Genomic DNA, 26106 nt, shown 5'->3' with positions numbered 1-26106 from the left:
CAAAAAAGCACAACTTCACATAGAATCTGTAAGTGTAACTCTTTCTCATTTTTACAAATAGGTTTGCTGTATCCACCTGTGAATAGCCTGGGTTTCATGTCTACAAAATTTTTTCTCCTCTGCTCTTGAAGGATTTTTATAGATTGCCATGACTTTTGTTAGAAAAGAGTAACTAACTCTTAGGCTGACTGTTACTTGAAAAATTATTTTCTTGTACTCGGAAGTAATTTAGCATGCTGTACTTTAAAATTTTCTGCATCTTCACTGCAGTGACTGTTTCTGGGGTGGGGGGGAATGATTATTAATTCTTCTGACATTTTGCTATTTGTCTTAGCTTGTGTTCCAAAAGGAAACAGAGCCTGAGACTCTATCTTGCAAGCAGTGAGTTTATTTTAAGAAACGATCCCAAGGAATAGGAGTTGAGACTGGGAATTGGGAAGGAAGAAAAGTCAATCCAAAGATGACATTTCAACAGTCACTGCTATGGGCAATGGGGACTCTATCTCACTGAAGACACTCTAAAGAGCCATGGAAAATGAGCTTTGGAACTTTCCAGTCAACTGGCAAAAGGGGAGAGCATTTATCGGCTAGTGTTTAGGAAAAACAGTGTTAAGTCAACAACCAATAATGAAATTAGTCTAGAATTGAAATGAAAGTTGCTCTGGATAGACCAAGAATTATGTCTTCTGAGGAAGACTATAGGAATTAAAGTTGTCTTTTGTTCAGAAATGAAACCTAATCTCTTAAAATAATTTGATTGCGGGAAGCACTATAATAATGATTGGACATTTTAGAAATCTTAGACCATGCTGAGCGTGACACTTAATATTCTAAACAGAAACAACCATCATATTGATTCTGAGAGGCATATAAATTATAGAGATAATTTCAAAAATTATAAAGCTAAGATAAATTATCAACCATATCTCTTCATAAGGAATTTTTAAAAGGTACACATACATAGTCATGTTTAAGAAGCTTGGGATTGCAAAACTAGGTTTCTGCTCTAGCATTTACCATGGCTAGCAGTAGAGTCTTGCAGTGCAGGATTGAATAAGTATGTTTAATAAAACTCTCCGAGTGATTTCCGTGGAACTCAATAAATCCTGCATTTCAGACATCGCTATGCTGGATTTATAGTATGGCTTAGTAAAAATATGCTCATCTCTAGTCACACAATAAAAAAAATAATAAGGGAAAAGGAAGGTATAAAGTGAGGGAAGCTTCTAATCAGACCTGTTTCAACTATTTAGTGGATTGAATTGGTGGAAATAGGAGATTCTCCATCAAAGTTAACAAATTAACTGCCATAATCAAAGATGAAAAGGAGGTTTGATTTAAAACATTATTAGACTAGAGAACTCATAAATGTCTATATTATTGTGGGGGCGGGGGGTGAGGAAGGCATTCTGAAAGAACCTATCAGAGAGAGAGAAATATCTTGTGCTCCAGTCACACAGAGGGAAAAGAAGGGAGGGAAGAAACTAAACCGACGGTCTTTTTCTCCAGATTTCATTTGGCAGCCTAAATTCCTAAGGCAGCACACATTTCTTTCAGGTCTCTGACCTCATTTTGAGGCTTTCCAGAAAGCATCTTCTTTATATAAGAACTTTAAGCAGAAACATTTTCATTAGCAGAGGACTGAATGGAAGGGGATTGCAATTTCATCATCGGATCACATTATCAGGGTCTGCTCTTGACCTCTCGAGGTGACTATAACAAAAAAAGAAAAATCCAATCTCACCCATTTTTTTAAATGTTGAGTGGCCTGATGTTAGTGCACTGATTACAAAAGAAATACATTTCACTTGTCAAAGAATATCTGGACACAAATAGACATAAAAGTTGCTAAAACAAGAGCCCTAAGCTTACCCAAATTTTACCTCAGCTTTGTCCAAATAGAGTGTTCAAATTAGCCAAGCCTATAACTTTGTTTAGCAAAGCAGAAAGTAACCAAAAGTAATCAAAAATAATTTAAACTGTGTCACCAGAACCCTTGTGCTAAATACCACCCATCAACACTCATTGTAACACTTGAGATTCTACCAATTGGTGTCATTCCTCAAGGTAAAGGCATTTTTTTTTCTATAGACACACGTTAGAATAAATATAATGTCTGAGAAAGATAAAAATTTACACCTTAGTTTTGTATTCTGTTGTAATAGTGTTCCCCATACCGAATTCATCACAAAAATTTATTTCTAAAAAAATTCGCCAAATCTTCAATATGCTAATGAGCATTATGAATCTACGTAGAAGAGGGTGGTATGGTATGCAGGATTTTTGCAAACTTATTTTGCCAAGGAACTCTTTTTCATCCCCCCAAGTTGCATCTACTAAAATCTAACAGTACAGCTTAAGACAGTGTGAGTCATCAGATGAACTCTCATCTAACATAAAACAGGATCCTGGGATGAAGTGACCAAGGGCATTTAAGTCTACATGGGAATTAGGCAGAAAGGAAAGGGCTAGAGCGAGCACAGGTGCAGCCAGGAGCAGACCCAGCAGGGGGCTGGGTGTGAGTTCTTGGGGAACCAGAGGACTGCAGTGAGTACCAGGGAAATAGAAAGTGTGGGAAGGGTCTGGGCACAGTGACAGGAGGCAGGTGGGAGTGAGAAAAACCCAAGATGAACTTTGTCTACTGCACAATCTTGCCTAAGGCACTCTTCTTCCAGGAAACAAACCTCACCATGAACAAATACATTTTAGTGGCCCTATTAGCTCAGTACTCTTAATCAACTAAGCCAAATAAAGAACCAGTCTGACCATACTTGCTGTATCAAGGAACCCAAGTCATATGAACGGTTATGTGTTTTCTATCTCGTAATTTGTTTGCAGGATATTAAGGCTGTCTTTGTTAGATAACAAATCAAGCAGGAGTATTGTTGGCCTGTCTGCAGAAAGATTGGGAAACAGGCCCCTCTTTGCATTTCCTGTTATCACACTAGGAATGCTATTACCCTGCCTCTTTACACATCCAGAATCCTGAGTCCTGCTTCCCCCCATTCATTCTACCCGTTACCGCCTTTTCTTATGAATATAACTGTTGAATTTATGTACATTATGAGTTAAAATCCTACTACAGCTTAAAATTTTACCCCTCCCCAGGGAGCTGCCCTTTATGATTTATACATGTATTCAGAAACAGATGTCCTGCCCTGACATTCCATCATAACAAGGAGGTGATTTTCCTCCTAAGACAGCCAGCTAGGATTCTTCTTCAGTTTATAGCATTGTCTTTAGGGAACAAAATCTCATTTTTCTTTTTCCATAATTGTTTAACCTTTCTTATTATTTACCAAAATTTTATTTTCGTTTATCATGTCACCCAATTGACAATATTTACATCTATTACTGAATTGGCTCGTTTTGGCTCTAGTAATCTAAGACTGAATTAAATTAGCACTTCTGAAATGGCATGATTCCATTACAGTAATGAATCAACTTTTTAAAAAAATAACTAGCTTTCCACAAAGTGTTCGATTTTTACAGTAACAAACAAGCCAATCAAGAGTGAAAGAGGAAATCATTCTAGGGAAAGAAACAAGAAAAGGATTACCAGAGTCATTTTAAACTTAGAGTTGTTTCGATGTGTTGACTTAAATTATTTGATGAATGACAGATAATATCAAATAATATCAGTTTCCACTCAAGAAAACTGAAAAGGAATAAAGAATAGAAGCTTTTCACCTTGGAATTATAATACAGAATTCCAAAGTGACCTCAGGAGCCTCAGTTTCTTAGCATGAAGTGATAATCCCTGTAATGTAAAAAAACAAAATAAAATAAAAATAAAAAGCAAATTCATTAACATCCTTCCCAGTGTAATCATCAGGACAGTTGGAAAACTAAAGAAAGGGCTCCAGCCCATGTCTATCTCTACCACTCATGATTTACCTCCACCACTCACTCACTGTGGGAACTTGAGCAAATTAAACAGGAAAGCTTAACCTTAGTTTCCTCATATGAAATATGGGAACAATAATGGCTTCTGCACAGATTGTTTGAGGAGAAGATGAGATCTGATATATATAAGAGCTCTTTGTATACTGTAAAGCACAATTTAAGTGCTAGCTATGGTAAGAATTTCTAATAAATAGAACTCACATTTCCACCAAGCTCCTTTGCTTCCAGAAATCTTAATGAACCTGATCTACAACCCATTTCCAAGTCAGAAGCTGTCTCCAAGTTTCCAATTGTCCTTCTGCAAAGCCCTCTTTGACTCTACTCAACATCCATATGGGTCATTTTCATTAGGCATCCTATCTGCTGTACAGAATTTTCAGCCCTTTCTCCAGTATTCTCAGGGAATCCAATAACAGTCCATATATTGTGAAGTGAGTAATTATACTGAAGACTTAAGGATATCACTGGAGAGTGCCTGTTGGCTTCTGCCCCCTCTCTATCTGGGTGCTGATATATGACCCTCTCTGTTGAGAGCAGCCCATGGCAAGTGTTGCCCATTCTCCCACTACAATTGCTTTTCTCCTGGGAAGTACGTTCCAGAAGAATATGAGTTCCAAGAGAACATTTAGGTTCCAGTGAATATAATTATCATCAGCTTATCCTATGCATATAATATTTGTAAAAATGAAGATAGGACTTAATTGAAAATTATGGTAGCAAGACTGACCTGTGATCATATCCCCCCCTTGCAAATTATCAAACCTGTGATCCTTTTAAGTTCTGCACTGGGGAAAATGAAGCAATCCTGAGGCACAGATGTGAAGGTGGGAACTCTGCCCACAACCAAGAGGCATCTATGGCTCTTTTACCTGTTAGACCTATTCTACCCTCTGAGGAAGGGGGAGGGCAGGAGAAGGACCATTCCCATGGAGATGACCTTGGCCTTGTTCACTAGACATCACAAGTGCCAGTGTCCCTGCATTCCATCTTCAAATGATAGACATTATGTAGCAACTGCTCAGTCTTAGAGACCTGGAGACCTGTAGGCAACTTCTACTGATTTGACTGAACAAATAGTATTTGGGGAAAGAAGTTTTCATGGATACTAAAGCATGCAAAAAATTGGCCATCTTTTCCAAAACTATAGTTGAAATGTATTTGACTCTCTTGGGATTCTGAACTGCTGCATTACAATGTTCTGACTTGTGCTGAATAAGGGAAGAAAGATAAGAGGGCTTACATAGTCTGAGAAGAGACATTTGCATGTAAAGAAATATATTTGATCTGCATTCTTTCCTAAAAATGTTTTTCCTTTTTACTCCTAATAATGTGAGGTTTTAGAGCTGATTTTTCCCCCATCATTTTCTACTCACAGAGATTATTCAAATGACTATCACTATAATAATAATTATTTTATTTATGTTAGCTCTTCATTGTCCACAATCATCCTTATTTGATCTTTCCAGAACCCTTGTATGATTGGAAAAGACTACAGTTAGGATTATTTCAATTTTATAATGTGGAAACTGAGTCCCAAAGCACTTAATAAATTTACCTAAAACCTCTTACCTAATCAATGGCAGTGCCTCAGCTCAAATAGGCCTTCTCATTTTTCATCCCGTAATCCCATGCTTCAGTGAAACAAGTTGGATGAACTATATGTAGCAAATCAATGCAAAAGCAAAATCTTAAATATGACATTTTGAAGCTAGACCAACACTTCACATTATATAAAATATTTTCCTTATAAGCATCTTAGTTTTAATAGAACACTGCTAGAGCGAAGATAGACCTATGGGTCACAGAGAAATATTGTAACCACTCATATTTCTGACTTTCAGATTTTTCTAAGAACTGTCTTTACAAAACAAACTCATGTCTATAGTTTTTCCTCTTCAAATATGCCTTCAAATTTGAAGACTAGAAGTAATATTGGTTCTGTTGTTGCTTTGACCAGGGTGATTTGCTGCAGCCAAAAAACCCTGTGTAGCAAGTTTAAGCAGAAAGTTATTTATTAAGAAACAGAGAGAACCCACAGAATCTTTGTAAGGGCTGAAGAGGCAGACTCCAGGTGAAGCTTTTGGGGAGGACACCCACTATCACAGAACTGGCCTGCCCCAGAAATTGCTGCGTCTGCCATCATCAGAAAGTGGCTAAGTCAGGATGCTACTATCACCACTGCAGGTAACAGAGCCTTCCTCAATTCAATGGGCTGCATGTCTGTGGCCCCCAAAAATCCATATGCTGAAATCCTAACCCCTAAGGTGATTTTACTAGGAGTTAGGGCCTTTGGGAGGTGCTTATGTCGTAAGGGTGGGGGCCTCATGAATGAGATTAGTGCCCTCATCAAAGAGGTTCCAGAGAGATCTCTTGCTTTCTTCTGCCATGTGGGGTTACAATGAAAAGTCTGCAACCTGGAAGTGGGCCCTCACGAACCATGACGGTACCATGAGCTCAGATTTTTAGCCTCCAGAACTGTGAGAAGTACATTTCTGTTGTTTACAAGCTACCCCATCTGTGGCATTTTGTTATAACAACCCAAACAGACTAAAACATTCTCTCTGCCTCAATACATACTGCAAAATGCAAACAGCACCATGCCTCTTACTTCCATGTGACTCAAATATAATGAAATCTCTCACAGGTGCATCTGATGGGCTGAATTCAAGTTATTTATTCTTCTTTAGAAACAAAGGTTTCATGTGTTGCTTTCCTCATTGGGATTGTAAGACTTGAAGTTCCTGGTATTATAAAATGGAGAGGCTTTTAAAAATATTTTGTGTGACTAGATATGGCAGATGTCCATTACAGTGTTTTATTGTTTAAATGAGAATAATAAAACCTATCATATGGTATTGTCATATGGATTAAATGAAATGAAATATGTAAAAGGCTTACTACAATTAGTACAAAGAAAGTGATCCATAAATATTGTATATTATAATGTAATGGGATATTGAGTAGAACCTGTCCTGTCGTTCTGGAATTGGCCACTAAGGCCTCTAAACTAAGGACATAGGACTGTACAATGTCCCACTTCCTGAATAAAGGTGCAAGCAATTGGGGAACAAGACAGCCCCTCCAAGATTTTGTGAGAGGTGAATATATCCTCCCTTAAGACATTCTCCCATAGACATAAACAGAAGACTGGTGAGGGAGCGAGGGAAGAGAGAGATGATTCACAGAATCATACATGACTGATTCTGACTGAGTCTAGTCAGGGGTACTGAAGATTTTCCTCATGGAAGGGAAAGGAAGATAACTGCTCACCCACCAAAGTCTAGTGTAGGAGCCTCCAAAAAAGCCACTTGTAGGACTTGGGGGTATCTACAAGAAAGAGAGACTGTTATCTCATTCCCCAGTATTACCTGCTAATCTGCCTGCAGAGGCTGTCTGAACAGACAGGAGAATTGGACACAAATGGCAGATGTGAGGTGAAAGAAGGGAAGCCATGTGGTATCTTGTGATGTTCAGGTGTGAGAGTGATGTGTGATGTGTGAGTTTCATACAGGTCAAGAAAACACTGGAAGGTAACAGAGCTTGACCTATGAGCTCATACCCTAATTAAAAGGGCTCTCTGCTTCAGGAAGCAGCAGGAGCTTGTGGCCATGTGATACACATGGAGTGAAGGAAGATGGAGGACTAGGGAAGAGTCTGAGCTGAAGACAGATCTTCCATGAAAGTAATTATAAAGTGGTTGTCCCTCCCATAGGGCCACCGAAGGAGCTTACACCTGTGTCCAAACATCCATTTCTATCTTGCCCCTCTCTTTCCATCTCCCTCCACTCTAGCCCAACACACCAAAGGGGGAAGAGGAAAGGGAAGTCGAATTTCACAGTAAGTTGCCCTTCTCCCCCTACCCCCACCCCGCATGCCCCTTCAAGCCACTGATAAACCCTGAGCTAGGAGGAGGGGTAGGTGTGATTGGAGTTTTATACTAGGCTGGACTTAATAACTGGAATTTATTTGAAAATGCTGAGGTCTGACCAAGATGTTAGTAAGGTCTAGGAAAATCAGATTCAACAAAATGAGGTCCAAGGCAATGGTTGAAAAGAAATAAGACCCTTGTATGTTTATATCCTACTAGATAAACTTTCAACAAACCAGTTACACTGAGATTGCTCTCATTATTTCCATTCACTCCCCATTTTGCTATCAGGACTTGGTTGACATTTTGAAAGATAAGGTAACTGGCACGAGATAACAAGTGGCCTCAGCCAGTGCCATGAAAATGTCTCACCATCTTTTGAGTTTTTTCTCACCCAGTATAGGCCCAAATTTTCACACTCTGTGGCCGAGGCAGATGGAGGACAAATCATCTGTTTTCTCTCCTTTAACATGTTTTTCCCTGCAGACTTATTTGCACCCAACCCAGATATTAACTGGGTTGGGTGCAAATAAGTTAATATCTTATTTATGTCTTCATGTTCTCTGTTAGATTATGATCTGCTTCCCCTCGTAGATTATAATATTGGAATGTCATAGAGTAGCATCTGAAACTTTAAAGAGTCTATAACCCACCCAGGAGTTGTTGAAGTGTAAATTCTGATTTTATAGGTTTGGGGAGGTCTGAGATCCTGAATTTCTCACATTTCCAGGTCTGTGGACCACAACTTGTATAGCAGGGCTCTAGAGTAGAGACCACGCCTCCTTATTAAATGAGAAAACCAAAACAACAAAAAAAAGAAAAAAAGAAAAGGTTTTTCAGCTCCTCTGAAAAGACATCAATAAGAGCAAGCAGGAATTCTGTTTATTGTATCATTATAAAATTGCTCAGATTGTACTCTGTGTGTTTTAGCACAAGATTTTCCACACCTATACTGATCTCTTTTCATGGTAAGCTTGTTTCTGTATTTTTCATCCTGTGCCTTTCATGGGGATTTCTCTCTCTTGACCCTCATTTCATAGGTCACTTATACACTGAAACTGTCTCTTTCTCATGCTCCTTTGCTAACTGCCCAACACCAACATAACACAATCACTTGGAGATCTGATGCTGACTTTGTTAATATTTGAAAGTCCAAATTATTAAAGATGAAAGGATCTCTGAGATCAGGGAGTCCAGCCACTTTATATTGCTAATAATTACTCTAGATTTCCAGATGAGATCTTATCAATCACATACATTTCCTGGAAGGGATACTGAATATAGTGTAAAGCAAGTGCTTTGACACAACATGCCAAAGGAATTTTTGTGGAAGAAAGAGGCTGGGAATTGCCAAAGTTATCTGTATAAATCTCTATTTTCCTTTTACTGTGGTGCTCTGACCCATGTGCTCTGAAATCCAAATACAGGGCTCACATGGAGAAAAATCCAGATACTCAACCTGTCCTACAGAGTAAAGAAATAGGCCAAAGGGGCTGGGAGGGAGGGGAGGAAAGCTTAGCCAGTAATGCAGAATCCCGAGCCTATTTAATGGTCTGTGTCTAGTCTCAAAGCACCAGATCATACCGCTGCTTAAAATTGAACATACAGATGGAAAAAATGGCATTAAAAAGAGGAGGCAAACTGAATTAAATGGTAGGGACAACATTATCTTCAATTATTAGCCCTTTTTTAGAAGCCTAGATATGACTGGGGAATGTTCTCCTATAGTTAAATTACTTGGCGTATGTGAGGTTAAATTTGAGTATATAATTAAAGTGAAAATTAAAGGCTACTATGAAGTAATAATCCAGGGTTCTAGCGCTGCCCTGATAATGACAATTTTCTGCCTCAGATTTCTCACCTGAAAACCAGGAATAAAGCATTTTCCCTATGAAGTTCATTACATTGGTTCAGGGACAACATAAAAAACTATGTGTGAAAGAAATTTGGAAAACAAAGACAAAAAAGATTTATCTTTACTGTTATTATTCTACAGTCAAGTAATACATCCTTTCCCAGTAACTGGCAGGCTTAGCTTTTCCTTATAGGCAAAAGTGGCAGGTGCTCTGCGTCACTGTTTTGAGAGAAGAACCATGATATAAGACTTTTAAAGGAATATCTTTTTTTTCTTAAGATTTTGGCTTTTGTCATTTTTTTTATTTTTATTTTTTTATTTTTTAAATTAAAGTTTATTGGGGTATCTTTTAAAAAGAAACAAAAAAACAGCTGTAATAGCTGTCAAATTTTGCCCACTACTGACTTATTCAAGTGATCAAATCCCACACAGGCAGAAAGCTTCACTAAAACGCTCAAGTAAGTCTTTCTAACTCAAAAGTTGTTGCTCACACTATAAATCATAAGCAGCTGTGGTCATTGATCCTTCCTGAAAAAGAAATTGGACAAAAACCTGACCAGTGGAAAGATGACCCCTAATCAGCTCCACAAATCTCACTATAGTGAATGCTGAAATAGTCATATTTGGCTTTTTAAATAATATATACACTCTAAGAAAATTTATAAGAAAGCTCAAAAGTATGACTATTAAACAAAGTTCATGAGTGTAAGTGGTATCTGTTTTAATGTGAGAATTAAACAAGATAGTAAAAGGAACTGCAATCCAGAGATTATACCCACAGATTTAGGAACTGATACTACTAATTGGCAATAAATGTCTTTGCCATATTGCCAAATGATAGCTGCCTGACTACTGCATACTTTTGATACTCTGTATATTGCTACATATAAGAAAGCATTGATCTAGAATGAAAAATACACTTAACATAAAGGTAACACTTGGTAAAAAATAATCCAACACTGAAAATAATGAAAAATATTTGAAATGTGCTAGTTAGAAGATGACTCTGTGTGTGTGGAATTACCGCTGGTTTTCATAAGCACACCTTGCTTATGCCTTCCTTTGAACTATATTTGTGTTATCATCCCAGTCCAGATTCCCCACAGTAATATAAAAGTCCAAAATGTAATAGGCTTCCTTCAGTTTCCTACCCACAGAGTCATAGAATGTTAAGAGCTAGAGGAGATTTGTGAAATGGCTAATTCTGGAAATCCACATTCCCATCTCTCTACCTGAGCTAATGGCTGTCATCACCAACCCACCATGGTCCCTTCTTTGATGAACAGAGACATAACTTAAGAGATCTTCTCAATAATTGTCCATTAAATATATCAGTCAGGGAGCCAGCAGGAAACAGATGGTACAGGCAAATTAAGATAATTCAGAGAGAGTTTAACAAAGAGACAATTTATCAGGGAAAATCCTCAGTTTGTAAGGCGGGGTGGGACCCTGGGGGTCAGGGGCAACAGGAATAGCAGAGAGAGTCAATTACGGATGGTCTACTTGAGAGTAGTTATGACCTTTGGTTGAGGGACAAAGTCAACCCAAGGTGATCTCAGAGAAAGAGATCCCAGCTCCCTCTATCCCTCTCTCCTGGCTCCTGCTGGGACTCAACACATAACAAACCCACAGGAAACCAGCAACTTAGGAAGCCTCTGACATAGTCATTAAAAGTCAGGCACCTGGGACAGAATGGGGTTAGAGAAGGATGGAGAAGTCATCCAGAGGGGCAAAACGCAGTTATCTAGCACGTGAAGTGATTTGTCCCAGAGCATGTAGCTATTAAGTAACAGAAGAGTGATGAAAACACAGGCTCTCTTATTCTTATTCTCAAGCCTTTCCTTTGCATGCCACTGTGCGTGTGTGTGTGTGTGTGTGTGTGTGTGTGTGTGTGTGTGTGTTTTCACTTGGGTGCATGCACACAAGTGAGTATACAAGTGTGCACCTTGAAGGTAAAAAGTTGACCACTGAGCAGATTCATCCAGCACCCTGGGAAAGGCTGTCTCAAAATGCCTCAGTTGGCCCTTCAGTTCTGTGACTGGTCCAGGCCCTCTAGGTCAATCATTCTGTGTTCTAGATCCAACCAACCTGACCAGAGATGCTGCAGTTTTAACCAGATGACCTTTAGGGCCCTTCCAATGAATGCACTATTGCAATGTAACTCTAGATACTGTTCCCTTTTACTGGGTAAAACCAAACGCTGCTTTCCAAGTTTACATCAACCCAAATTAGCTTAATTTTCTGACGCATGCCATTACTGAAAATGTCAACGTATCTTCAACTCAATGTTATTTTGGAAAGTCCTGTGTCCATAATTTCTTCAGGGTCATGTCCCAATCTCCTGTGGTATTTGGTGAAAGTAAACCAAGAAGATTAACTAATGAGTGGGCCATTCAAGATTATTGAAAATACCACAAGTATCCCAGTCACCACTGTTAGCTAAAAAGCTTACCTCTTCTTTTGTTTTTTAAGCTTATAGCTTGAAAATATATGCTGAAAGCATAGATTTGGGCTGGGACAGCTCTTTGTATATTAAATCTTACCACAGGACCATACTTTTATACATCCAGTAGGAAAAACGTTTTGTTACGATAGTTATATAGGATATTTTGTAAAGTACTTCATTTTCCCACTTCAGTTTCTTACTGCATAGACAGGATATTAGATTTCTATAGGGATTAATACACATTTACTTCCCTTGGTATGAAGAAATCAAATTACCATTAAAGCAATCAAACAGGATTCACATTCAATTTTTACATTCAGTTCACATCAGCTACTAATTCCACTTGTACCAAGAATGGCACTATTTTCTGAACAAACTCAGCAACAGGTAACACAAATAATTATACCAAAACATCATCCTGATTCAAGCTATTGTCATTAAAAGTATTGGAAATGTCGTTAGTAAATATGAACAATACTGATAAATATTCATGATTCTAAAAATTACATAATTTTGTGAAAGACTTTTCACTAAGAATAGTTTCTAGATCAAAAGCACTAATACAAATTCTGTTTTTTCAGTAACAACAGGTCACAAGAAGAAAGAACCAATAACACAAATAATCATATCCACATACTCATGTTGGCATAGTGTGCTCACACTTATAAAATCCTTTCATATCCACTTGAACCTCTGGAACAGTTGATGCTCAGTGACCAGAACAGGCGAAAGGTGAGGTTAAACAAAGGGATAAGAGGGAGGAGAAAAGGAAATACATGAGTAATTACTTCACCATAAGACATCCCACATTTATTTTACCATATTTATTTTTCAGAGAAACAAAGCTCCTTTCCAAGTACCCAACTAGTTGGTGACAGCCAGAAACAAACTGAAGTTTTCCCATTCCTCTAGTGCCATTTCCACTACATTTCTCCTGACTGTTTTCCTGTATTTGGATTGAATTCATAGTCCCTACCTCTCTAGGCATGGTGCTTCAAATAAACGAGGATCTATTTTAGTTACACCAAAATAAGCTGTGTTAGAAATCAAAAGCAATTAAAGATCACATACTATTTATTCATCTGAGATAATCTTGCTTCAATAATTATTGGCTTAACTAATAAAGCAATGATGCCTCTAGGTTATAATCTCCCAGGTGACAGCTTGTTTTATAGGAATCATTTTTTGAATAGAAATAACTTCTATTTAAAGATCTCAAACTGTGCTCAAAGCTACATTTGAAATACCGTGAAAATGATGATGGACCCTGAAACCAGCCCAAACAAACATAATCAGTGAGGGGCAAATAAAAATGGAATTGAAAATTAACAATGACAACAGACACAACTAGTTTCTTTTAGGACATTGTTTCCATTTATATGTCGTTTTCTTCCATTCTCACCACCAACATGCTAATTCAGTCTCATGCTGTCTCATATCTAAAAAGACTATTTCTGATTCTGCCTTATAGCTTTTTCACTTCCAATCTGACCTCAGTATAAATTAGAAGAAGGGAGTGGGAGATAGTTTCAGTAAATGAACCAACAATTATTCAGCCCAAATTAAGTGCCAGGCTTAGTGCAAAGGTCTTTACAGATATAGTTTCTCATTTAAATTTATATCCTTCGAGGTGGGTAATGATCTCCCATTTCAGATGAAGAAACCAGGGCTCAAAGAGGTTCAGCAACTTCCCCAAGATCATGCAGCTAATAAATGGTAGAACCTAAAATGACAATCCGTAATCTTTTACCTTTTCGAATCTAACCTCATAATCTAATCCATATCTAAACCATACTCCATTCCTATATTAGATGGTCATATTTTACTAGCACAGTTGACAAATGTGACTCCCTTGGGATCTACAGCAAAGCCAATGCCTTTGACAAATGATACTTAGGTTAATGATCTCCTCCCTAACTTGCACATGCTGCTTCCTCCACCGGGAAGTGTCTGCCAGGAGTGTGAGACTCGTTTTGGTCATGGTTCATCTCTTATGGAAGCTTTCCTCACTTCACAGCTTGATATTAGGAAGTAAAAGAGGTATGCCCCTGGGGATACCTCTGTTACAGCATATATCACACTGTAATCCAGGCTCCCATATGTCTGTCCCCTCAAAAGACAGTAAGCTCCTTGAGAAAAAGGGCTGTATTTTGTTCACCATTATCTAGTACCACACTCATTTTCCCACCGTAGGTTTCCAGCCTGAAGCAGGCAGAGAGGTGGCAAGGAAAAGACATAACACTAAATGAAGTTTAGAGATTTAATCATGTGTTCAACTGGAAATTCTACTGAGTTGAGACTAAGTTTGTGACTTAGCTGAGTGAGAGAATGTCTATTACTTGAGAATGAACAGAACTTCCATAGGACTTGGTAGGTTCTTATCCAGTGGTTGAGAACATTCAAACAGCAGTGGGAACAAAACTAAATTTTTTCATTTTAGGTACAGCAGCCTTGTTCAACAAACTGGTCACTTTGGATCCCCAGTGCCTAGGACACTAAAAACATAAAGAAATTATTTTCCTTGTCCTAAATATGAATCTTCCCAAGTAATTTCCTAGGAATTTGGGACATCTCTCATCCTTCTAAATAAGCAAATTTGCCAGATGCCAGAGCCCTCATCTTTAGAGACCTAAGAGGTGAGAAGAACGAACTTTGCCTTGAGAAATTGTGGTCATAGTAGCTAACATTACGCATTTACTGTGTGCTAAGAAGGGATGTGGAATCCTGCTTGTGAAGAACATTGTACAGCATAATATGGAGGTTCACATATATTTTATCATTTGAATTTCACAACAGTCATTATTTATCTTCCCATATTATGGACATGGAAACGAAGACAAGAGAAGTTAAGTGAGTTGCCCAAGATCACACTGTAAGTCAACGGAGCATTCCAACACAGACTGTCTGTCTCCATAACTCATACTCATAACCAGTACCCAAGACTGTCACCCATTCAGAGGCAGCTTCAAGGAGGAACAGAGGAACTGACAGCACAGGGAACTGCAGGTACAAAGGAGTGGAAGTACACACAGCCTGAGATGGGAGGCGGGGGCACGTAAGAGTTCCGAGGCCCTGGACTTTAGGAAGAACGAGCAGTTGTCACAAGAGAGATGTGTTGGGACCTGGCGTGAGGAGCCCTGAATGGTGTGATGAAGAGTTTGAGCAGCACCTGTGGCCTGCAGAGTAGGGGACGGCTGACAGCAGTAATGGCAGATGGAGAATTCAGAAGGACTGGACAAGTGCAGACCTGTTAGGCTCTGTTGGTGGAGGTATAAATTAAGACATGGGAAGGGAGGTAGAGAGGCTTGCATGCACGAGACATCTCTGAAGCCACAGTATTCAGTGAACAACCAAACAGCAGGAGTAAATAAAAGAGGGGGAAGAGGGTGATTCTGAGGATTATTTTGGAAGACTGGCTACATGGTGATGGCGATGAGAGCCAGCCTTGTCAGGGGAGGTGCTGGGTCTAGGTTGGGGTATGCTGAGTTTGAGGGGCTGGAGTATCCCCATGAGATGTCTAGAGGCAGCTGAATGAACGGAGTTCAGGTGAAGGGTCGTTGGTACATTATCTGCTAAACTTTTGCTAGTTTTTTTCTTCTAGTCCATGTGCATACACTGACATCTAAGCTGAAGCTCTGGAAGTAAATGAAATCACTCGGGAGGTATAAAGCAAATGAAGAGAAAACCGACTGTTTTTCTTTATTTTCAATTTGTGTTCAGGTTCTTTTTATTCAAATGACCTTTTATTATTTTTCCACATGTAAATTTGGGCCTGGACAATACACTTTTTTATTTTATAAAATTACTTTTTAGTCTTTATTTACATTTTGTTTCTATATTCTTCAGTGGATTTTTCCCCTATATCAAATACCAGTTACACACACACACACACACACACACACACACAGAGTTTTAGTCATGGTTCTCCAGGGAAACAGAACCATTTCTCCAGGGAAATAGATATACATATGTATATATACACATATATGTGTGTGTGTATATATATACAGAGAGAGAGAGAGCGAGAGCGAGAGCGAGAGCGAGAGAGAGAGAGAGAGAGAGAGAGAGAGAGAGAGAGAGAGATTTATAATAGGAATTGGCTTATGGAGGCTAAGTCCCACAATCTGCTGTTTGTAAGCTAGAGACCCATGAAAGCCAATGGTATAATTCAGTACAAGTATGAAGGCCTGAGAATTGGGAGGCTGATGGTGTAAGTTCTGATCTGAGTCTAAACACCCAATAACAAGGGGCACCCATGTCAGAAGGCAAGACAAAATGGATGTCTCAGTTCAAGCAGAGTGAGTGTATCTAAGCTTTGTGTTCTATTTGGGCCCTCAACGCAGTGGATGAGGCCCATCAATACTAGGGAGGGTAGTCTTCTTTCGGATTAAAATGCCAGTCTCTACGGGGGACATCCTCACAGACACAGCCAGAAATAATTTTTTACCAGCTCTCTGGCCCTCCCTTAGCCAAATCAAGCTGACATAAAATTAACCATCACAAGTCCACCCTTTGTCAACTTGGCACCTACACACATCTCCTTAATAATACATAATCTCCAGATAAAGAGAAAAACAAGATCATAATTCCACCGTCATACAAGTATCCTATATACAATCAGAAATGCACTAATACTTTCCCCAGAAGAGGAGGTGACATCTTTGAATGATGTTTACTCTTCTCCTGATATTCATTCTGTAACTTAAATACTATGATATAAAATCAACAATACTTAAATATTTATATCAAGTCAATACATCTTATGTTACATTATAAGGGAATAAGGAGCAGAAAGAAAACAGATATTTACTTAATATATGTATATATACACACACAAATGTGTTCATAAAAATAAGGAAGAAATACTCATGACAATTACAGTCCTCATTTGTATAACTAGTCATGTGGTTGTAGCTACCTTCTTCTACTACCTTCTTCCACTACCCTTTCCATATTCCCTTTACTTTCAGCAAGCGTCTCAGCTGGGCATGGTTCTTTACCTGGCAGAGTGACCAGAACCTTCTTTCCTGAAGCATCTGGGCCATTAGTAGTGAATGAATTGGGTTGCTGTAGTTTTCCATTGATCTTATTCACAGGACATGATAGTACTAAGAGACAACCTACGGGATCCCTGTATTCCAGATATACTCTTCCTTACCTCCCTTGTGGAGTAGCAGTGCACTTTCCCTGTAATAACCAGGATCAATCACCCCAGCCAGCACAGTAACTCCCTTCTTTGCCTATTGATTCACAGGCATGAGGAGCCCAAAGTGGCCAGTTCAATGGGATCACAATTGTGCCTCCTGGTAGAAGCATTCTTCCCTCTAGAACTAAGACCTCTAGGCCAACAGAGCATAATGTCCCAGGAACAGGAAGCAACAAATGTGCTAGTGTGTTACTGCAGATAATAGTGGTGCCACTCCCATTTCCACCCCTTGATTCCTAGACCCCTGATTCCTGGCTATGAAAGAAACAGCACCATTTATTGTATGGTGATTCAGAGCATAAACAGCCCCCTGGGGAACCTTGCCCCATCCCTGCAACATACTGCCACCTACCTGACACTGTAACTTAGTCTCCGAAAGGCCATTGCACTATTCTGTCAAGCCTGCTGCTTCAGAATGGTGGGGAACATGGTTAGACCAATAAATTCCATGGGCCTGGCCCACTGCCACACTTGTTTTGCTGTGAGGTGAGTTCCTTGATCAGAAACAGTGCTGTATGCAAATCTGCAAGTTGAGTAAGAACAAATCTGTGTGTTCCAAAAAGAACAAAGCCCTGCATCTTCCTGATTAAAGTGGTCCAACATAATCAACCTGCTATCAGGAAGCTGGCTGATCACCCCAAGAAACAGTGCCATATTGGGGTCTCAGGGTTGGTCTCTGCTGCTGGCAGAATGGGCATGCATCAGTGGCCACAGCCAGGACGGTGTGGGTGAGTGGAAGTCCATGTTACTGAGCCCATGAATAACCTCCATCCTTGGCACAATGGCCACTTTGTTCTGAGCCCATTGGGCAAGGACAGGGGTGTCTGGGAATGGGCTGACTGGGATCCACAGAATGGACCCTCCTTTCCACTTGATTATTAAAATTCTCATCTGATGAACTCCCCCTTTGGTGAGCAGTCACATGGAACCACGCACACACATAAATGTCCTTCAATTTTCTTTTTAAAGTATACATCAAATGGCTCCATGATGGCTGGAGATAGGCCCGATCTTAAAAGGCACCAGTTCTCACCTTACAGGGACTTTCATCTCATTAGCTCACATCACCATTACCAAACTGTATTTATTAAACACTAGATCATAAGCAGCATTTTTGTAAATCCACTGGTGGCAGCCAGATCCCTTTCTGGCAAACTATTTGGTAATGAGCAACTGGAGTTTACTTTGTCTTAGGCAGTGATATTATCTCTGACTATACTGATCCCCACTGGCTTAGTAAACATAAAAGGAAATGAATTATTTATATTGATCTTCATTAAGGATTAATAAAATTACAGGTGCCTCATGTTTCCAAGCTTCCCAGCTCACACCAGTGAAACTGGTACACGATTGCCTTCTCCCAAAAGATCACGGTCAAATAATTGCTGCAGTACGTATATTTTTAATTAATTTGTGCGACCTTCTCATGCTGAAGCTAGAAAATGAGGCAAACTTCTAAGCAGACAAACATGTTACGGTTTATGAACTTTATGTTCTAATGGTGTTGAAATTGCCTCAGACTCATTCTTTAGCTTCCTATAGACAGCTGAAGAAATGATTATTACTGAATTATGCTAAAGTTCCAGAAAAGAAAATGAGCAGTAGAAGTGTGTTCTTACAGCAATATCAGATTTGGCTTTCAAATCAATTTTTCTTTTGGTCACTTGGCTTGTTACCCGCTCTGATGCTTTCTTTTCACCAATACTACCATCTGCCTCTCACCCTTTTATATAGACACTCTCCCTCTTCACTCAGTCATTAACAACAAATATTTAATGAGCATAGATTCCACTTTACAGGACAATTAGTCGTCATCATCCATCGTCGTCATATTTATAAAGCTCCCTTAGAAACTTTTAAAATGCTTTCACAAATATTATTTTATTTTCATGGTCTATCCTAGTCTTAGTAGGGATACAAAAATGATTGAGATCCTGCATTCAGAGTGCTAAAGTCTAATAGTAAAACTAAAATATCTAGCACAAATGATCCAACTATGAATCAGAAAATAGGAAGCACATGCTGTTCTCCACACCGAGCTCTTCCTCCTTGCAATTCCCAATATCTAGCTCTGCAGTTGGCACAGTGATTGCAAACTGAAAAGCCCTAAGAAAAGAGTCATTCTTTCTACCCTATGTGTCACTAACTGTGCTACGAGCCCAAGTTAAGGCAGTAAGGACCACAGACCAGGTGCTGGTATTCCCACGGAAGAACTAGCCACTATCATAAAAGCAAACAAAAAAACAAAACTATAACAAATTTGTTAAGTGCCATAAAGAAAGTAACAGAGCGATGGAATAGAGAGTGATGGGAGGGAAGCAGAAGTAGAGGGTGACTTTAGACCAGAAGACCCTCCGACCCGAGAAGGTGGTGTATAAAGGGAAAGCTGCAGAATAAGAAGGAGCCAGCTACAGGAAGAGCAGATAAGGAGCATCCAAGGCAGAGGGAATGCCCTAACATAGGAAAAGCATGGAGAAGAAATTGAGGGAAGACAAGAGCCAAGCAGAAAGACCAGGTGACACCCCAGTAAGAGAGAAGGTACTTTGGTCTAAAAAGGTGATGATAGAGATGGAAAGGTACAGTAGGTTATGAGATGGACCTTGAGACATGGTTTTCTCTGCTCTTGATCTCTTGCAGAATCATCTCAGTTGCTTTCTATCTTCTAGGAACGCTTCATGTTTTCTTATTATGCATTGCACATATGGGTTTTTCAAACTTTGGGGGATAAAAAGGAAAATACCAAATCTTTTCAGTCATTTCAAACAACAATGACAAGAAGGGGAAATAGGCTGTCACCCCATTCAACCGCTAAGACTTGAACTCCCTGTGTGTTCCCACAGTGTCAGTTCCCACAGTGACCCACCCCCAACCCCCCTTTCCCTCTCCCCTCCTGGCACTATAGCATCGGTAGAGAACTCCTGGGACAAGAAGCGAGAGGCCCGAGCTGAAGTGCTGTCATGTTGCATCTGTGTGAAGTTGGTAAGATCCTGCACAGAACTGGTCCCACAGCAGTGACTGGCATATGATCAATTGATGCAAAATAATCTGATGAGTTATCTAAAAGGCACTTGACCTTTTCAATTTTCAGAGTCCTCCCTGAAAATCATGAAGTAATTAAAGTTCCAAGTCAGAGTGAGATGAACACATAGCAATTAATATTTTATACAGTGACAGTTTTAAAATATACCCGTCAACTCACTCTTCTTGTCAGTATCCTATGCTCCCCATTCGTGTGTGTGTGTGTGTGTGTGTGTGTGTATGTGTGTGTGTGTCCTTGTGTAGTGGTTTCTTTCCATTTCCAAGATGACCTTGATGATTTTTGTGTGTAGCATAAAAGGCAGAGCGCAATCTAGCTCTTAAGTTTCACAAGAGATGCCTTTTTGAGAACAATTTTAAAAACAGAAAATTGAGTTGTACTTTTTAACTCCTCCAAGTTTGAGCAAAACCAAATTATTTTAACATACTCTTATGCCCCAAAACATTGCTTCTATAGCAACTGATGAACATTTTAGTACCAAGCTAGTGATGTCTGCAAGCCACAGCTCTCTGGCACCAGAATAACTTAGGCTAACCCGTGTGATTCACTGAGTGTTCAGATGGGGGCAGATGTAGGTTAAAACTTTCATATCCCAGTGACTGCTGTCAGTGAGCTCTCTGCAGAGCATTAATTCCATGATCACAATGAGTAAGGATGTGTAAAAGGATGGACAACTTGAATACCTCCAGGACTCCACTGTATACGACTTGATCCCATATCATAGGAATCATTTAAATTCAAGTTTACTCACCAACACAGAATGTTTACAGAATGGCAAGATGTAAACGGGCCTCCACTTCGATATAGGCCACGTAACAAATTGCTCAGGGTCAGTACCTGGATTAGGTTCCTGCTCTCAGGCAGAATGCAGGCTTGAGATAGAGATGAAATGGAGTTATACGTAAAGAAAGTTACGTTTGGCACACCACTTTGTCTTTGAGAATACTGTGTCTACTGGCCCTTGTCCAGGGAGAAAGTATCATTTTTACAGATTTCCCAAAGGGTCCTGGACTAAAACAGGGTAAGAACCTCTATGTTTGTGTAACAGAAACAATGGGAGGGCAAGAAAAAATAAACTGAGGAGCTCATTTTACAACAGCTGCATTTTACGTTTTATGTGATCCCTGGAGCCTTTAGCTCTCTCCTCTGTCTTACCTACCGGATGTTCTCTTCTTCACTCACCAGAATGTCATTCACTTTGCTGTAACTATCATGTAGACTTCTTTTCTTTTCTTTGTATGTTCCCATCTATTTTCCCCCTGGTAGTCTTACATGTTTATATTTGCATGATAAATGGTATTTCTTCTATCCCAATTATTTTTCTAAGAATTATTAGGTAATTATTCAACGAATGCTGATTGTGTTTAGCATGTTTCTTTTCAGTCTGTCATCTAGATAGGTCAGTTAAAGTTTGCATTGTTTACTGTACAGGTTTACATTTTCAATAAAGCAAAGTTTTATATTAACATATATTAGGTTGGTGCAAAAGTAATTGCAGTTTTTGCAATTATTTTTAACCTTTGAAACTGCAATTACTTTTGCACCAACCTAGTACGTAGTACGTTTATGTCCATTTTGAAGGAATTTCGAAAGGGAAGCAGTATATCATGGAAAAATAGGAGATTAAGGCAGCCCTAGGTGATCTGTATTCTAATCCTAACCCTGTCAAGTATTTAGCTGTGTGACCTTGCACATCTCTGGGTGGTATTCCTTCAGAGGTGAAATCGGTTTGTTAAGTGACCATGAGGCAGCCAGGTGGCAGAGCTCTGGGCCAGGTTAATGGGAGAACAAATAGAGACAGACATATCTTTTGATCACTTTCTCTCCATGGTTCACCATCTTGCTTTCATACAGATTTTTCTAATATCTTTATATCATAGTCTTAATCATTTTTATGTCATCATGTTTAAAAATGTTTAAAAATGTATTGAAAATACACACATTTTGGAGAATGTGAACTAAGTCCTGTTATTCCTATGCCCACTTACATTTGCTTCGGGACAATATAAAACTTGTGTCAATTGACAACATGTCAATTTCCAAGCGATAAATAACACAGATGTCCCCTTTTCCCACTAAGAATGTTCAGTCCCATGGAGAGTTAATAGCGTGATATACCTAGGGAGGAAGGAGAGGGAGTTTTGAAAAATTCATTAAAATACAGTAACTTTTACATTTCAACAACTTTTAAAATCTCAAATATAAAGCTCATTGAATTTGGAGCTTTTGTGTCTGACTCCCCACAACTCCCGCCATTATACTCTCCTTGTGGGTTGGTGAAGAAACCTGACAGTCACAATATTTTAGGCTCAAAACTACATGACCACTTGTAAACATTTTTTTTCTGTTATCCCAAATCAGTGGTTTGAAAACTATTATTTGTCCACACCTTTTTCCTAATGAATATTACCTGAAACCCAACATATCAGAGAGACAAAAGCTGACGCTTCCTGTTTGAATAGGAAAGGGATGGGCAACGGTTTTGGCCCCTTGTCTCCCCCTCACTCTCGTGCTATAGCTACAGAGACCTCCAGAATCCCCCTTCTTTTGGCACAAAACAAGAGTGAAAATGAACAGTGTGGTATTTTCAAAGATCTGGATCGATGGATTTATGGCTACTACCAGTCAGTCCACATTCATTTATTCTACATATATTATTGAACATCTGTTATGTGTCAGGCACTATTTTAGATGCTGGAGATCCAGCAGTGAATAAAATGAACGAAAATCTTTACCCACCTGGAGCTTGCATTATAGGTAGAGATAAACAATAAAAAAATAACCATTATATAGTATATAAAACAGTGATGGGTCCTAAATGGAAAAAATTAAGCAGAGAAGGAGTTAGAAATTGTAAGCTTGGTCAGGACAGGGGACTGAAATTTTAGACTGGATAGTGAAGGAAGGCCTCTTTGAGAAGGTATTATTTGCATAAAATTCCTGAAGAAAGTGAGGATGGGGTTTCATTATCTGAAAGAAGAGCAATCAAGAAAGAGAAAACAGAAAGTTCAAAGGTCCTAAGGCAACAACATTCTGTGTGAAGACAGTGAGCAGGCCAGTGTGTCTGAGTGACGGGAGAGTAATAAGAAATGAGATGGATTAGCTCAGAGGTATGGGTTGGATCACATGAAATACCCAACATTCAACAGTTTTTCACTTACCAAACAGCAGTTTTATACAAACAAGTACTTAGAACAATAGAAATGGATTATTTACAATGTGTGAGGACAGGGACTCAGGATACTTAACAAGCAATTCCTTCCCAACAGCCAGTCTAATTTTCAAATCTTTAACACAGAATCTCAATCCACAGTCAATCAAAATATATGATGTGTCTTCAAATAATGCAGTAGACAGAGCACTAGACTAAGTGTCCTGAGTTCTGTCCTGACACATCATACCACATACTCTGAGCTGAAGTTTATGCCTCTGTAAAGTAGAAATGATCTGTAAGACCTCTTGATCTCATCAAACTTCGTAAAATCACTCAAGATAATGGTCTTATTTAGTCATCTCTCTAGGAACATGTGGTTAGAATTCTTCCACCTTAACCAGCAAAGCTAGCACCACTACAGGTTCACAAGCAAGATACATGCACAGAGGATAGAGGAGGCAAAAGCTCATTATTTGGTTGCTGAGTGGATTTACCTCAAGTCTTGTTAAAGTACCTCTCGTCCTGATGAACAGGGCTGGATGATGTGGAGACACCTTTGGTGTCTCTGGCCCAAAGCCTATACTAAAATCAAGTCCAGCAGCCACCTCTGCCTTCTCCGTAGCCCTCTCCTAAGAGAGTGTGCCATTCCAGAGGCATGGAAAGAGCAAGCCAAGGAGGTACAGCCAAAGAAAGTCAATCCAAAGGATATAACAAGAGCATACTAGTTAGTTGAGGCTCTCATCTGAATATGTTTTGACTAACTTAACTACATTGGAGAGAAATGAAGTACTTTACAGAATCCTTAGGAAGGACGTACATTAGGACAGGTCTGAGGATCTGGAAAGCAGCACCTCCCGGAAAGTCTCTTTAGGTCTCCAGCATTAAAAATGGCTCAGCTCTACGAATTTTCTATCCTGGAATCACTTTTTTCTGGATTATTTTTTAAATCTAATAACATTTCAAAATAAGAGGGTCCATGGTCAATTGAAATCGTATGTGTCTTAGTGATGCAGGAAAAAGCACATTGGCCTAAATTCAAATTCCCAAGAGGGATTCCATTGGTCATGCTTGACTCACTGCCCACTGTTAGAGAGAGAGTTGGTATATCTTGAGTGATCGTCTTATCCAGACCATACAGAATGGAGGAAGAGTAATCTACAGGAAAGCAAAATCCTTCTGCAAAACGAAGAGGAAATAGATGCTGGACTGACAAAGATATCAGATATCTACTATGGCATGCCAGGCAGAAACCCAAATCTTTACTACTTTGCTTAACCCCTCACCAAAAACCTGGAACACTTTGGCTCAATAAAGCCCCTTGCTTACGGTTTTGACCCATCCATGGAAAAGGTGTGAAAGGGAGTCTTAAGGCTAATAATATATCACAGTTTGTTTTGTTTCCTGTAAACTTCGGTGGGGGCAATTCAAAAAAGTTATGCCTGATTTTCCAAATCTTGATACTGATTCTATGTATCTGCTAGAACCAACGAAACAGGTAGAACCTCTCTTGGTTGAAAAACATGTTTTTGTATTGTCACAGAAACCTATAAGATTAGTCAGGACTGAAAATTAATATATTGACCCCAAAACCATATGCTATACAGTCTGAGACATGACTTCATCCCATTTCCCAAGCATACCTGAAAGGGTTAAACGATATGAACCAGGGTTGAGGATAACTCAGAAAATATAACCTTAATAATATAAATGGCCAAATCTCATGATATTTGCCAAATGCCTGAAGTTTTAATAATAAACTCTATCAATTTAATTTTTTTCTAAAATAAATTCCTCCTCTGTTGACCTACAGAAAATGAAAATCCTCATATATATATATATATATATATATATATATATATATATATGAAAGCATATCTCTTCCCCCATATCTATTCTCTTTGTACTTCTTACTCTGCTCAGTTCTATCAGAAGCATTTAACTTGTAGCTAGCTAGACTCTGGTTCTATCTTCAGCAGACAAATGCAAGAACACCTTTTGCCAAAAATGATATGTTCCTTTAGCTCCCCCAGAGTTGTGATTTTTCTAACCCCAAATCTTCTACGACCCACTTTCTCAAGTTGAAGGCAGTCAACAGAAAACGTAAGTTTATCATAGCATTGGCTCCATTCTTACAAAATGTAACAAACACAAGTAAATCCCTAGAACTAGCCAATGTATAAAGGCGGAAGAAATTTACAATTCAAGAATCAACTAACATAGGCAAAATCATTTCTCAAACAACAGTACACCTAGCACCTAGTACCACTTTGGAATTTAGAGCCATAGGCCATATCTAAGTAAACACAGGGCTATTTACAAGAAGGTGGTAGAACAAAAGGAATAGAAGAAAAAAGATAGAAAATGTGCTATGGTTTCAGCTTCATCAGCGTGCAGCCTGAAGTCCAACATACGCCAACTTCAAATTCAGTTGGGAGGAATTTCCTATCAACAAGTTTATTATGACATTATGATTCCCATGTCTTGGAAGAAAAAAAAAATGCACAATCCATTCAGACTCCTTATTCTCTCAAAAGGTAGTTTCCATCATTTCTTACGTAGATTAGAAGCATACAGCGGTGGGACTTCTAAACTCCAGGTCTTCCCTTAAGACCTCTTTCCTTGAGGATCCATTCC

The 26106-nt window shown here is 39.1% G+C and overlaps 1 long non-coding RNA gene across 1 annotated transcript in view; it reads right to left on the bottom strand.

The window, feature by feature from the left end:
* The window catches only part of LOC141570425 (uncharacterized), a 261770-nt gene that overhangs the window by 53597 nt on the left and 182067 nt on the right, over nt 1–26106 (bottom strand). The gene's annotated exons all lie outside the window — the stretch shown is intronic.

This window comes from Rhinolophus sinicus, chromosome 3 (assembly GCF_057876585.1).
Source record: "Rhinolophus sinicus isolate RSI-liver-muscle chromosome 3, RSI-T2T, whole genome shotgun sequence".
Classification (NCBI taxonomy): domain Eukaryota; kingdom Metazoa; phylum Chordata; class Mammalia; order Chiroptera; family Rhinolophidae; genus Rhinolophus; species Rhinolophus sinicus.
This window is presented reverse-complemented; position numbering and strand designations above follow the sequence as displayed.